We start from the raw sequence: 12,248 nt of genomic DNA on the forward strand, positions 1-12,248 counted from the left end.
TTTGAGATCTTTGGATCCAACCACCGTGTCTTTGTAGAAAAGGTTAATGGATGGACGCTACATGGCTGGTTCCCACCGTGAAGCATGAAGGAGGAGGTGTGATGGTGTGGGGGGGCTTTGCTGGTGACACTGTTGGGGATTTATTCAAGATTGAAGGCATACAGAACCAGCATGGCTACCACAGCATCTTGCAGCGGCGTGCTATTCCATCCGGTTTGCGTTTAGTTGGACCATCATTTATTTTTCAACAGGACAATGACCCCAAACACACCTCCAGGCTGTGTAAGGGCTATTTGACTAAGAAGGAGAGTGATGGGGTGCTACGCCAGATGACCCGGCCTCCACAGTCACCAGACCTGAACCCAATCGAGATGGTTTGGGGTGAGCTGGACCGCCGAGTGAAGGCAAAAGGGCCAACAAGTGCTAAGCATCTCTGGGAACTCCTTCAAGACTGTTGGAAAACCATTTCCGGTGACTACCTCTTGAAGCTCATCAAGAGAATGCCAAGAGTGTGCAAAGCAGTAATCAAAGCAAAAGGCGTCGACTGTGAAGAACCTAGAATATAAGACATATTTTCAGTTGTTTCACATTTTTTTAAGCATTTCATTCCACATGAGTTAATTCATAGTTTTGATGCCTTCAATGTGAATCTACAATTTTCAGGGTCCTGAAAATAAAGAAAACTCTTTGAATGAGAAGGTGTGTCCAAACCTTTGGTCTGTACTGTGTATCAAAAAAGGAAGGCGTATAAAAAATGGGAAGCTATAGGGTACCATGGTTGGACAATCCTAACCTGGCCCACATGAAGGGCGCTGTTTCGAGGCCGTTGACTGGATGGGGGATAGATGCTTGACCGATGGCCCTCACTGTCTCCTGCATTGGGATCTAGAGGGACAAGGCGTTAAAATACAGACTGGATTAAATCAAGCTAAGCAAACAGAATGGAAACTATATGGGATGTATGATACTTTGAAACATATATGTGATGTCACATGTGGTCGCATATCTACCCTTGAAGTGTCCTGTCCTGAGGTTCATAAGTTATTGCACGATTTACGATTGTGAACTGTGATGGTGAAGGATGCGGAATATGTTGGCCCTGTTATTAGGGTCACAGTAGGGATTGGGGGGCTTCCTTCGATATGTTATGAATGCACCTATGTTTGCTTGTTGAAAAAGTTAATAAAAATATATCAGATTAAAAAAAAAGATCCCTTTATGAAGTCAATGAGCAGACATATACGTTTGTCCCAGGGATGATAAGTTCACAAATACTATATTGAACTTACGAGAGCGGAAACGCTGACCCCTCCGGCAGATTCACCGACTATAGTGACAGAATTGGGATCACCCCCAAAATCTGCAATGTTTTCCTGTCCCCATTGGAGGGCGGCAGCTTGGTCCCGTAATCCGTAATTGCCAGGTAATTGTTTGTCTTCGAACTGAAAAAAAACAAACATAAATTTGATAGAAAAACAGAGCCAGAAACTAATATCTGAATAAAAGCCGTTCTTAGTCAATGTTGGGGTATAGCTAATTAATGACAATTTACCGAAGGCAACTAAAGACCCCGAAACTAAAGACTAATTTTGTACATTAAAACATAACTTTTAATATTTACCATTAGAAATTCAAAAGCCCAGGACACATTATTAACACCAATTAAGAGCTTCAAAGCGAATTGTTTCTCTTACCCTTTGTAGCAGTAATACCTCGCCCCTCAATAATTGTATATTGTGGCTGAAGACGCCCTATAATCCGGCTCTCAATATCAGTAATGGGATATAGTATAATACATTGCTGCCCTCTATATTAAAATTGTGAACCTATTGCCTCCCCAACATGTTTCACAAACTGGCGTCATCACGGGGATTGAGGCACTAATGATGCCACTTTAGTACCTCCATCACATTACTGATCCTTAGTTTCCATCTGTATTATACTCCAGAGCTGCACTCACTATTCTGCTGGTGCAGTCACTGTGTACATACATTACTGATCCTGAGTTACCTCCTGTATTATACTCCAGAGCTGCACTCACTATTCTGCTGGTGGAGTCACTGTGTACATACATTACATTACTGATCCTGAGTTACCTCCTGTATTATACTCCAGAGCTGCACTCACTATTCTGCAGGTGCAGTCACTGTGTACATACATTACATTACTGATCCTGAGTTACCTCCTGTATTATACTCCAGAGCTGCACTCACTATTCTGCTGGTGCAGTCACTGTGTACATACATTACTGATCCTGAGTTTCCTCCTGTATTATACTCCAGAGCTGCACTCACTATTCTGCTGGTGCAGTCACTGTGCACACACATTACATTACTGATCCTGAGTTACCTCCTGTATTATTCTCCAGAGCTGCACTCACTGTTCTGCTGGTACAGTCACTGTGTACATGCATTACAGATCCTGAGTTACCTCCTGTATTATTCTCCAGAGCTGCACTCACTATTCTGCTGGTGCAGTCACTGTGTACATACATTACTGATCCTGAGTTACCTCCTGTATTATTCTCCAGAGCTGCACTCACTATTCTGCTGGTGCAGTCACTGTGTATATACATTACTGATCCTGAGTTAGCTCCTGTATTATACTCCAGAGCTGCACTCACTATTCTGCTGGTGAACATTCACAAAGTAATTTGAGTGTTTTTGTAAATTATTCCTATATGTAAAATGGTAAATGATGAATAAGGGAGGATATATATTATGGAGGGGCGGGAATATTTACCTGAAGGATCCTAGGATCCCCAGCCTGTACTGAATGCTCACAACCACCACCTTCTCAAAGGCGCTAAGTGCAGAACCATCTAACATGTTGGAGGACCCAAACATCGGCCCACCATGTATAAAGACCATGACCTGGGGAAAGAAGGGAACAGAATAACATTTATGAGAAATGTCATTACTCTTCACGGCCTACCCCTAGTAAGCGTCTCATAACACGGCATATAGTGTTGTGTGCGGCAGTAGATAATCGCTCACACATTTAATATTACAGAAGCCAGAAAAATGTAACAAAGAATAAATGTAGGAAGCGAAGGTGAAAGCAAAGAACGAAACACAAATATTTAAACAACAGAGACTTGGAACTGTCACTTAAAATCTAGTTTTCAGGGTTTGCCATCACAAGTTTCGTTATAAGAGATCTTGCTTCCTATGCTTCGTTAATTACCCTTATATGCCTAACTAGCTGTAGTACCCGGCGCTGCCCGGGATAGTAACTGTCTCTCTCCCAGTCACTGTCTGTCTGTCTCGCTGTCTGTCTCTTTCCTTGTCTGTCTGTTTCTATCTCTCTGTCTGTATTTGTATCAGTCTATCTCTATCTCTGTGTCTGTTTCTCTCTGTGTCTGTTTCTCTCTGTGTCTGTTTCTCTCTGTGTCTGTCTCTTTCCAGGTCTGTCTCTTTCCCCGTCTGTCTCTTTCCCCGTCTGTCTCTTTCCCCGTCTGTCTCTTTCCCCGTCTGTCTCTTTCCCTGTCTGTCTCTTTCCCCGTCTGTCTCTTTCCCCGTCTGTCTCTTTCCCCGTCTGTCTCTTTCCCCGTCTGTCTGTCTCTGTCTGTCTCTTTTTTTGTCTCTATCTCTCTGTTTCTTTCCCCATCAGTCTCTTTCCAGGTCAGTCTCTTTCCAGGTCAGTCTCTTTCCAGGTCAGTCTCTTTCCAGGTCTGTCTCTTTCCAGGTCTGTCTCTTTCCAGGTCTGTCTCTTTCCAGGTCTGTCTCTTTCCAGGTCTGTCTCTTTCCAGGTCTGTCTCTGTCTGTCTCTTTCCCTGTCTGTCTCTCTGTCTGTCTCTCTGTCTGTCTCTGTCTGTCTCTCTGTCTGTCTCTCTGTCTGTCTCTCTGTCTGTCTCTCTCTATCCGTCTCCCCACTGACATCTTATTACCTCACATATAAGCTTCTTATACTATGAATGTCTTTTGTTCCTATAGCAACCAATCACAGCTCCTACTAATTACCTGTAGTTTCAGGTTCCATTTACTTTAATGGAGGCATGTTTTTTGGAGTGTAACTGTAAAGTGCGGGGTTAAATTTTCCTCTCAAAACAGTCTACGATGTTCCCTGGGTCACATGAGGTGTCTGTGCAAAATTTCGTGATAGTAAATGCGACGGTGCGGATACACTTTTCGTTTCACTTTTTCCCCATTGTGTAGATAGGGGCAAAATTGATTGGTAAATTGGAACGCGCGGGGATATAATTTCGCCTCCCAACATAGCCTATGATGCTCTTGGGGTCCAGACGTGTGAGTGTGCAAAATTTTGTGGCTGTAGCTGCGACGGTGCAGATGCCAATCCCGGACATACACACACACATACATACACACACACACACACATACACACACACACACACAGTTTTATATATTAGATTGGCTCCCCCTGATTTCCTACTTTACAAAAAGGTTTCATGCCTATGTTCATTGCTCATTACTCATTCAATCTGGTATTAAGTGCCTGAATGTTTTAGTTCTGTGCTGAACAAGTTTTGTTCTGTTCTTTTGTGTCTTTTCCCCCCCCCCTCTATGTGTGTATATAGATCAGCCCCTAAGGGGCCCCCAATTATATTAGCTCCATTGTCTTATGGGAGGGGGGTTCTTTCTGTGTTATGTATTGTCGCGGGCGGGGAGGAGGGTGCCGGCACCGCGCTCACCCCTCTGCTCAGGTCCGGCTGCTGCTGCTCAGTGGTGGCTCGAGCAGTGGGCCGGATCCCGGGGGTTCTCGAGCGGCACTCCTCGCCCGTGAGTGAAAGGGGTATTTTGTTGGGGAGATTGTCCGTGACGCCACCCACGGTTGTGGTGATTTGTAGCACCACCGCTGCTCAATATGGGGATCCCGGGAGTGGTGATGCGGAGCAGCCAGGTGTTGTGTTGCCCCTCCGTGGGTAGGGGTTGGTGATCCCGGGGCCCGGTGATGGTGTGAAAGGGTGCAGGGCCTGGTAGGTGCAGGGACACGGGGGCAGCGCTGTGCCTTGCGGCACTGTGGTACTCACTCAGCCTGAGACGTTGACACAGTTTTACAGTAAACCACACGGCTGGAAAGACGGTTCCCACGGACGGCTGCACTTGCTCTCCCAGTAGGTAACGGTGATGTCCCTCTGACCTGCACCTGATGTTTCTAAGTTGGTAGCGATGGGTTCCCACCGGTAACCCGCTCCCCGGCTTGGATATGGGCCGGAGGAGCCCTACTTTGCCCGCAGACGCTGGCCCTGAGGAGCTGGTGCCCTGGCGGTGGCGGTGTTCCTCACTAATGGTTGGACGGTTGTCTTCAATCGGGACTTGGTTGTTGGGGGATCGACGTCCCCTTCACTGACGGATTCGGCAACTTATGGCGACTCCTAGCCTTGCCGGGGTCCGAGAGGCCCCTGCCCTGGTGCTGACTGTCCTTCATATACTGCTCCAGACCGCCGGTCACTACTCGACCGCGGTCCTTCCAGCAACCTCCGAGCAGTCCCCCTCCAGACGATCACCGCTGTTGCTGACCTTGCTGACCTGTCCTGCACTTAGCTGGACTCACTTCAGGCCTTTCTACGCTCCCTTTTGTTCCTTTTCTTCTTTGCTCCACTACCACTTCACTTTCACTTAGCTGTTTACTCCTTCCTCTCCCTAGCTCAACTCTGTTCACTTAGCTCCTCACTCAAGCTCCCCCTGAGCTAATCTGCCTGGTTCTTCCTGCCTCCAGGGCTGTGTACTCCTCGGTGGGCGGAGCCAACCGCCTGGCCCACCCCCTGGTGTGAACATCAGCCCCTGGAGGAAGGCAACAAGGATTTTAGTAGCTTTGGTGTTCCTAACTGGGATGTAGGGTGTGGTGGTGTGATGACCTGTGACCCCTGGCTTGCCCAGGGCGTCACATATAAGGTGCGTGTCTTAAATTTGTATGTAAGAAATGTTTAATTATAATAATCTGATTAAAAAAAACCCCTAGCTTTCAGCAAACTGACACTTCAAAAAGTCCCGGATCCCCCGCAGCGGTGAGGACATGCTTCCCCGATCCCCCGCAGCGGTGAGGACGTGCTTCCCCGATCCCCCGCAGCGGTGAGGACGTGCTTCCCCGATCCCCCGCAGCGGTGAGGATGCGCTTCGCCGATCCCCCGCAGCGGTGAGGACGCGCTTCCCCGATCCCCCGCAGCGGTGAGGACGCGCTTCCCCGATCCCCCGCAGCGGTGAGGACGCGCTTCCCCGATCCCCCCGCAGCGGTGAGGACGCGCTTCCCCGATCCCCCGCAGCGGTGAGGACGCGCTTCCCCGATCCCCCGCAGCGGTGAGGACGTGCTTCCCCGATCCCCCGCAGCGGTGAGGACGTGCTTCCCCGATCCCCCGCAGCGGTGAGGACGTGCTTCCCCGATCCCCCGCAGCGGTGAGGACATGCTTCCCCGATCCCCCGCAGCGGTGAGGACGCGCTTCCCCGATCCCCGGCAGCGGTGAGGACGTGCTTCCCCGATCCCCCGCAGCGGTGAGGACGTGCTTCCCCGATCCCCCGCAGCGGTGAGGACGTGCTTCCCTGATCCCCCGCAGCGGTGAGGACGTGCTTCCTCGATCCCCTGCGCGGTGAGGACGTGCTTCCCCGATCCCCCGCAGCGGTGAGGACGCGCTCCGGGCCTCAGAAGAAGTAAACCCCGCAGATACTTACAGGTAACTTAGATTTCGTGTCTCTGTCGGTCGGAGTAAACACGTTCAGGTACAGGCAATCTTCTGAGGAACGGGAAAGCTTTAGAAAGGATTGGTAATAATCTCCTACACTTCTCATGACATCTTCTGCCTGTAAACACCTGAAATAAAGAGGAAAAAAAAATCACTTGTGTCACTGAAATCTTCATATACACAGAGGGTGAAATAAGTATTGAACACACCCCCAATTATCAATGTAAATATATTTCTAAAGGTGCTATTGACATGAAATTCTCACCAGATGTCGGTAGCAACCCATCCAATCCACACAGACAATGAAATCAAACCATAGATGACCAAAACGTAGTGATGTGTAATAATTGTAATAATTAGAAATGACGCAGGGAAAAGTATTGAACACATGAAGAAATAGAGGTGCAAAAAGCCCTGGAAAGTCATTACACCAAGTAAAATCTAGCAGTATATAGAAAGCAATCCTGCCACTTAGTTAAAAACCACATCAGCTGGTTCAACTGATGGCCGATAAAAAGGCGTCTCATTACCAAGGTCCAGCAAATTCCAATTCAGCCTACCATAGCCATGTGATCCAAACCACCTAGGGTGCACGGATGAAGAAAAGGGGCGGTCCACCCCTGCAGAAGGTTTGCTATAGTTGCATGTATTGAACATGGTCTATCACTGCTCACAGCTGGACGTTTGCTACAGTTGCATGTGTGTCGGTCGCCCACCTGCTGCGGCGGTCGCCTCAGGGACTCCACTCCACCTCCAGGGACGCCACAGGGTCTTCTCTTTGGGACGACTTCTGGCGACAGGTATGTCAGGTTATATAGATCTGAGTCGTGACGCCACTCTCGGTTTGCGGTCAGGATGATGGGTGACCGCCACAGCGGCTTTAACGAGCGTGTGGAGCTCATGGGTTCTGCAGTCGGATGGTGTGGCCTCCCGAGAGTGAGGCTGGCCCCAGGGGCTCGGGTGTGTGTGTAGAACAACAGGTCGCAGAATAATTCAGTCTCAGTCCAAAGTGTCTAGCAACTGGTTTTTACTCACTTTCAAATGCTTCAAGTGGTACCCGGGCGATGCTGAGATGAACCGGAGGGAGAACCAGGTATCCTCCAGGCTGGTATAAGGGTAACTGTTAGCTCACCTTCCTAGCACTTCTTGTTTCAGATAACCCCCGACTTGAAGTATTATGGGATTCATCCAGGGAAGTCGCAAGTGCCTTTTGTCCCCTTTCTGGCCCGTTTGCCGGCAGCGTGGACCAAGTATAGATGGCTCCTGGCTCTATCTCACTTATGGGCCCCCTCGTTGCTGCTGAGGCTCGGACTCTGTAACGGTTGGTGAGGCACCTCGAGTACCCTCACCGGCAGGTTTTAGAAGATCACTAAATGGATGACTGGCTCTAGGGACCTGTTCCCCGTGCGTGCCTGGTTTACCAGAAGTCCCCGTACTAAAGTGTCTCGCTTCTCCTGAGGTGTCTTTCAGGCTGACTGTGTGGTAACCGTTCTCCCCTGCCAACAGCCACTACACGTGCAGGGTCTGACTAGCATATCCGCTCTCTTGCGTCTCCACTTCAGACTGGCTACCTCTAGCTCCTTTTCCTGACTGCCACTGCAACCTAGCTTCCAGCATCTTTACCGCACCCCTTGATTGGATGTGGGGGCACACCCCCTCCTGGATCTGCCCAGGGGTCCCCTCAATGGTGTGGGAGACCCGGTCACTATGTATCTGTGCATACACACCCTATTCCAGCCTTCAGGATTACCTGTTTGCACTCACCCAGCCTGGGTGCAGTACTCAGTGGAGCCTGACCAGGTCAGGGCCCCATACATGTATTGCACATAGCCTAAAACTGCTCACAGCTGGAGGTTTGCTACAGTTGTATGTATTGAACATAGCCTATTACTGCTCACAGCTGAATGTTGCAGCCAACATACTGCTTGCGGCATGTGATGTTTATCTAATTGAGTGTATCACATGCCGCATGCAGTATGTTGGCTGCACAATCAGCACATGTCAGATGCGGTTTCAAAATCTAAATCACAATATCTCAGCAGTCTCTCGTCACTTTAAAATTCAGCATGAGAGAGATACATCAGCCCTTACTTTTTGTGCAATATAAAAAGTAAAAAAATCTCTAAGAGGAAAAAACTTTAGAAGAAAATTGTTAAATAGAGAAATGTTTTGGATTTTTACATTGAATACAAGACATCCAGTCGGGCTCAATATTAGGAGAGATGTTATTTTACAGTATTAGGTCGTAAAATTCAAATAAATAGAAAATAATAATATAAATAAAATAAAAAATAAATAAGAAATATAAATAAAATCTAATCTATATAAAATCTAAATAAAAAAATTATTCTACTGTAATAATTTCTCGTACATATGCTTAACATATATAAATCATTATTTACATTACAGTTAAGCATACAGTGACATTAATATATCGTGACATTATATTTACCTTATATCCATCTATACCTTATAATATTTGGAAACATTGAATTAAATTTATAGCAATATCACAAAACACCTTTATTGATAATATTTGGGTAGGTAGACAAATATAGATATATAGATATTATAAACTGTATCAATGCTGTGATATATATGCATTATAGGGAGGCTTCTAATATATGAACACCGGGTTCCAGCCTCACTGCAGGTGAGATGACAACTTTGTTTTGTATTTTGAGTTGTTCATGATAGGTTGAAGAGATGGCTTAGGGTTGGGATGAAGACTGTGGTGAAGTTGAGGATAAGGTGGGATGGGAGTGGGTAAAGTGCACAGGTGGGGAGATGTGATCTGCAGAGTAAAGAGGAAACTTTATCCTCTGTCATCGTGTACAAGTTGGTTTTTGAGGGAGAGGGTTGCTTGAAAAATGAAGTAAAGTGTTCAGCTGAGATGAGAGGGAGGAGATGCTGGGGGAACAGAGCAGAGAATTGAAGGTGTTGAATAGATGTCTAGGGTTGTGAGACAGGAAACATATGAGAAGTAGGTTTGTTCTGCAACAGTGAGTGTGGACTTGAAAGTGGTGAGGGACTGTTTGTATGTGATGAAATGTTGGATGGAATGAGATCCCTTCCATCTCCGTTCAGCAACCCTGGAAACCCACCTCAGTTCTTTAGTCAGGCTGGAGTGCCAGGGTTGCGTGTTGATTGTGTAACATTTGGAAAATGTGAGGGAGATTTCAACCCCAACACAGGCTTTTATACAAAGTATTAAATACATTTCGGTAACGTGTTCAATTCTTTTCATTTCCCATTATTACATATCACTAAATTCATGGAAATCTATGGTTTGATTTCTTTGCCTGAGTGGATAGGTGTCACGGTTGACAGACAGTCATGTGGTTTCTGGCAATAGAAGGTCACAGCGTTTGGCTGTGCAAAATGCTCCCTGACTATCTTTTGTTTTTCCTGTCAGTATTCATTGCACTGGGTAACTTTCCTGCTGGGTTTTCAGCTCTCCCCCTTTTGGCCCCAGCAGGAGCTCGCCTGATCGTCAGTGTTTTCTTGATGCTTAAATACTCCCTTCTTCCCTGGTCTGGTACTGGTGATATTATTCAGTTCATTTAACCTCTGGTTGCAAGCAAGTGGCTTGCTCTTCTCTGTAATATTGTTGCTGAAGCTTTGCTGAACTCCAGCCCGAGTCATCTGTGGATAACTAGTTCATACTTTTTCCCCTGCGTGTTCTCCTTGTGTCTTCCTTTAGTGTTTAGTGGGGTTGCCGCAGAGCTCATTCCACCAGTTCCCTATTTAGGGTCTAGCACTAGGGAGACCGAGGGTTAGGTATCCGGTTCAGCGCATAGGTGTGGAACCGATCTAGGGTGGTGAGGGACCAGCGGTAGATTTGGTGAGGGGTCAACATCTCTCCGTTCCCTAGACACAGGGGTCCCCTTCCCTTACCTTTTTCTGTTCGCTTGGTATTCCCTGTACCTAGCGTATATACCAATATATGGTGAGATATTCATGTCAATAGCAGCTAAAGAAATATATTTACTTAAAAAATTGATGATGTGTTCAATACTAATTTCACCCGCTGTATACACGATACTTCACTACGATCTCATCACTGATACATGAGACTCACATTGGAGGAGGCTCGGAGGCGTCTCTTACAGATTTCCAGGGCTCAGGAGGTTCTGGATGAGCAAATCTCAGTTTTCCCACAGGAGGTTTTGCAAAAGGGATTCCATAAAATACATCAACGGCTCTAGAGGTCTCCTTCACTGGCACCGAAACGCCCCGCAGCTCTCCATATTTGGTGGCTACTAAAGGTCTTACATCTTCACACATAGAAATCAAAAATATTTTTGGGAGAATTAACAATACAATTAATGTTTTACATTCTCCTGTCCTTAATGGCTCCTCCTGCTCCTGCATACAGCGTGTGCTACCGCAATATATTTACTAACCCTACTGTACAAGTATTATAACTACTGACCCCATCGGACAGGAACAGCCATAACAAAATACCAACTCCTACGAATGTGCTAATAACTATGACATTATTAAACATAAGGAGAAAAACAAAACCAATACTGCCCCCTATGTACAAGAATATAACTACTATAATACTGCCCCCTATGTACAAGAATATAACTACTATAATACTGCCCCTATGTACAAGAATATAACTACTATAATACTGCCCCCTATGTACAAGAATATAACTACTATAATACTGCCCCCTATATACAAGAATATAACTACTATAATACTGCCCCCTATATACAAGAATATAACTACTATAATACTGCACCCTATCTACAAGAATACAACTAGTAGAATACCGCCCCTATGTACAAGAATATAACTACTATAATACTGCCCCTATGTATAAGAATATAACCACTATAATACTGCCCCTATATACAAGAATATGACTACTATAATACTGCCCCTATGTACAAGAATATACCTACTATAATACTGCCCCTATATACAACAATATAGCTACTATAATACTGCCCCTATGTACAAGAATATAACTGCTATAATACTGCCCCTGTGTACAAGAATATAACTGCTATAATACTGCCCCTATGTACAAGAATATAACTACTATAATACTGTCCCCTATGTACAAGAATATAACTACTATAATACTGCTCCTATGTACAAGAATATAACTACTATAATACTGCGCCATATGTACAAGAATATAACTACTATAATATTGCCCTCATGTGCAAGAATATAACTACTATGATACTGCCCCTATATGTAAGAATATCGCTATTAGATTCTAGCATTCTGCACCTGATTCTCACCTGTTCCAATTGTAGATATAAACAATGTGGTAAGCAGCAGAATATGCGGCAGACTCCCCATGTCTCGTGCGCTGCAGTCTCCGGGGATCCTGCTCTGATCCAGGCTTTTTCTGCGCAGTCTGATCTTAAGTCACTGGTATAATTGTTCTCGTTACTGTTTAACATATCACAGTATAACAGCAGCTCGGCAGCAGTGGTATTAATACCCAAGTAACAGGGCTACACCCACTATATCTACGATGGAACAAGTTGGCGCCCGCCTGTACACACTGTGGGTTGGAAGCTGCGGCTCTTAACGAAGCAAAAATAATTGTGACCCTACAATCACACAGAGCGGGGGTCAGT

General features: G+C 46.0%; 1 pseudogene; it reads right to left on the reverse strand.

Moving 5' to 3' along the window:
* Positions 1–12,023, reverse strand: part of LOC142254861 (fatty acyl-CoA hydrolase precursor, medium chain-like) — a 49,757-nt pseudogene extending 37,734 nt beyond the window's left edge.
* Between the last annotated feature and the right edge of the window lie 225 nt (positions 12,024–12,248).

Source organism: Anomaloglossus baeobatrachus, chromosome 10 (assembly GCF_048569485.1).
Source record: "Anomaloglossus baeobatrachus isolate aAnoBae1 chromosome 10, aAnoBae1.hap1, whole genome shotgun sequence".
NCBI classification, from domain to species: domain Eukaryota; kingdom Metazoa; phylum Chordata; class Amphibia; order Anura; family Aromobatidae; genus Anomaloglossus; species Anomaloglossus baeobatrachus.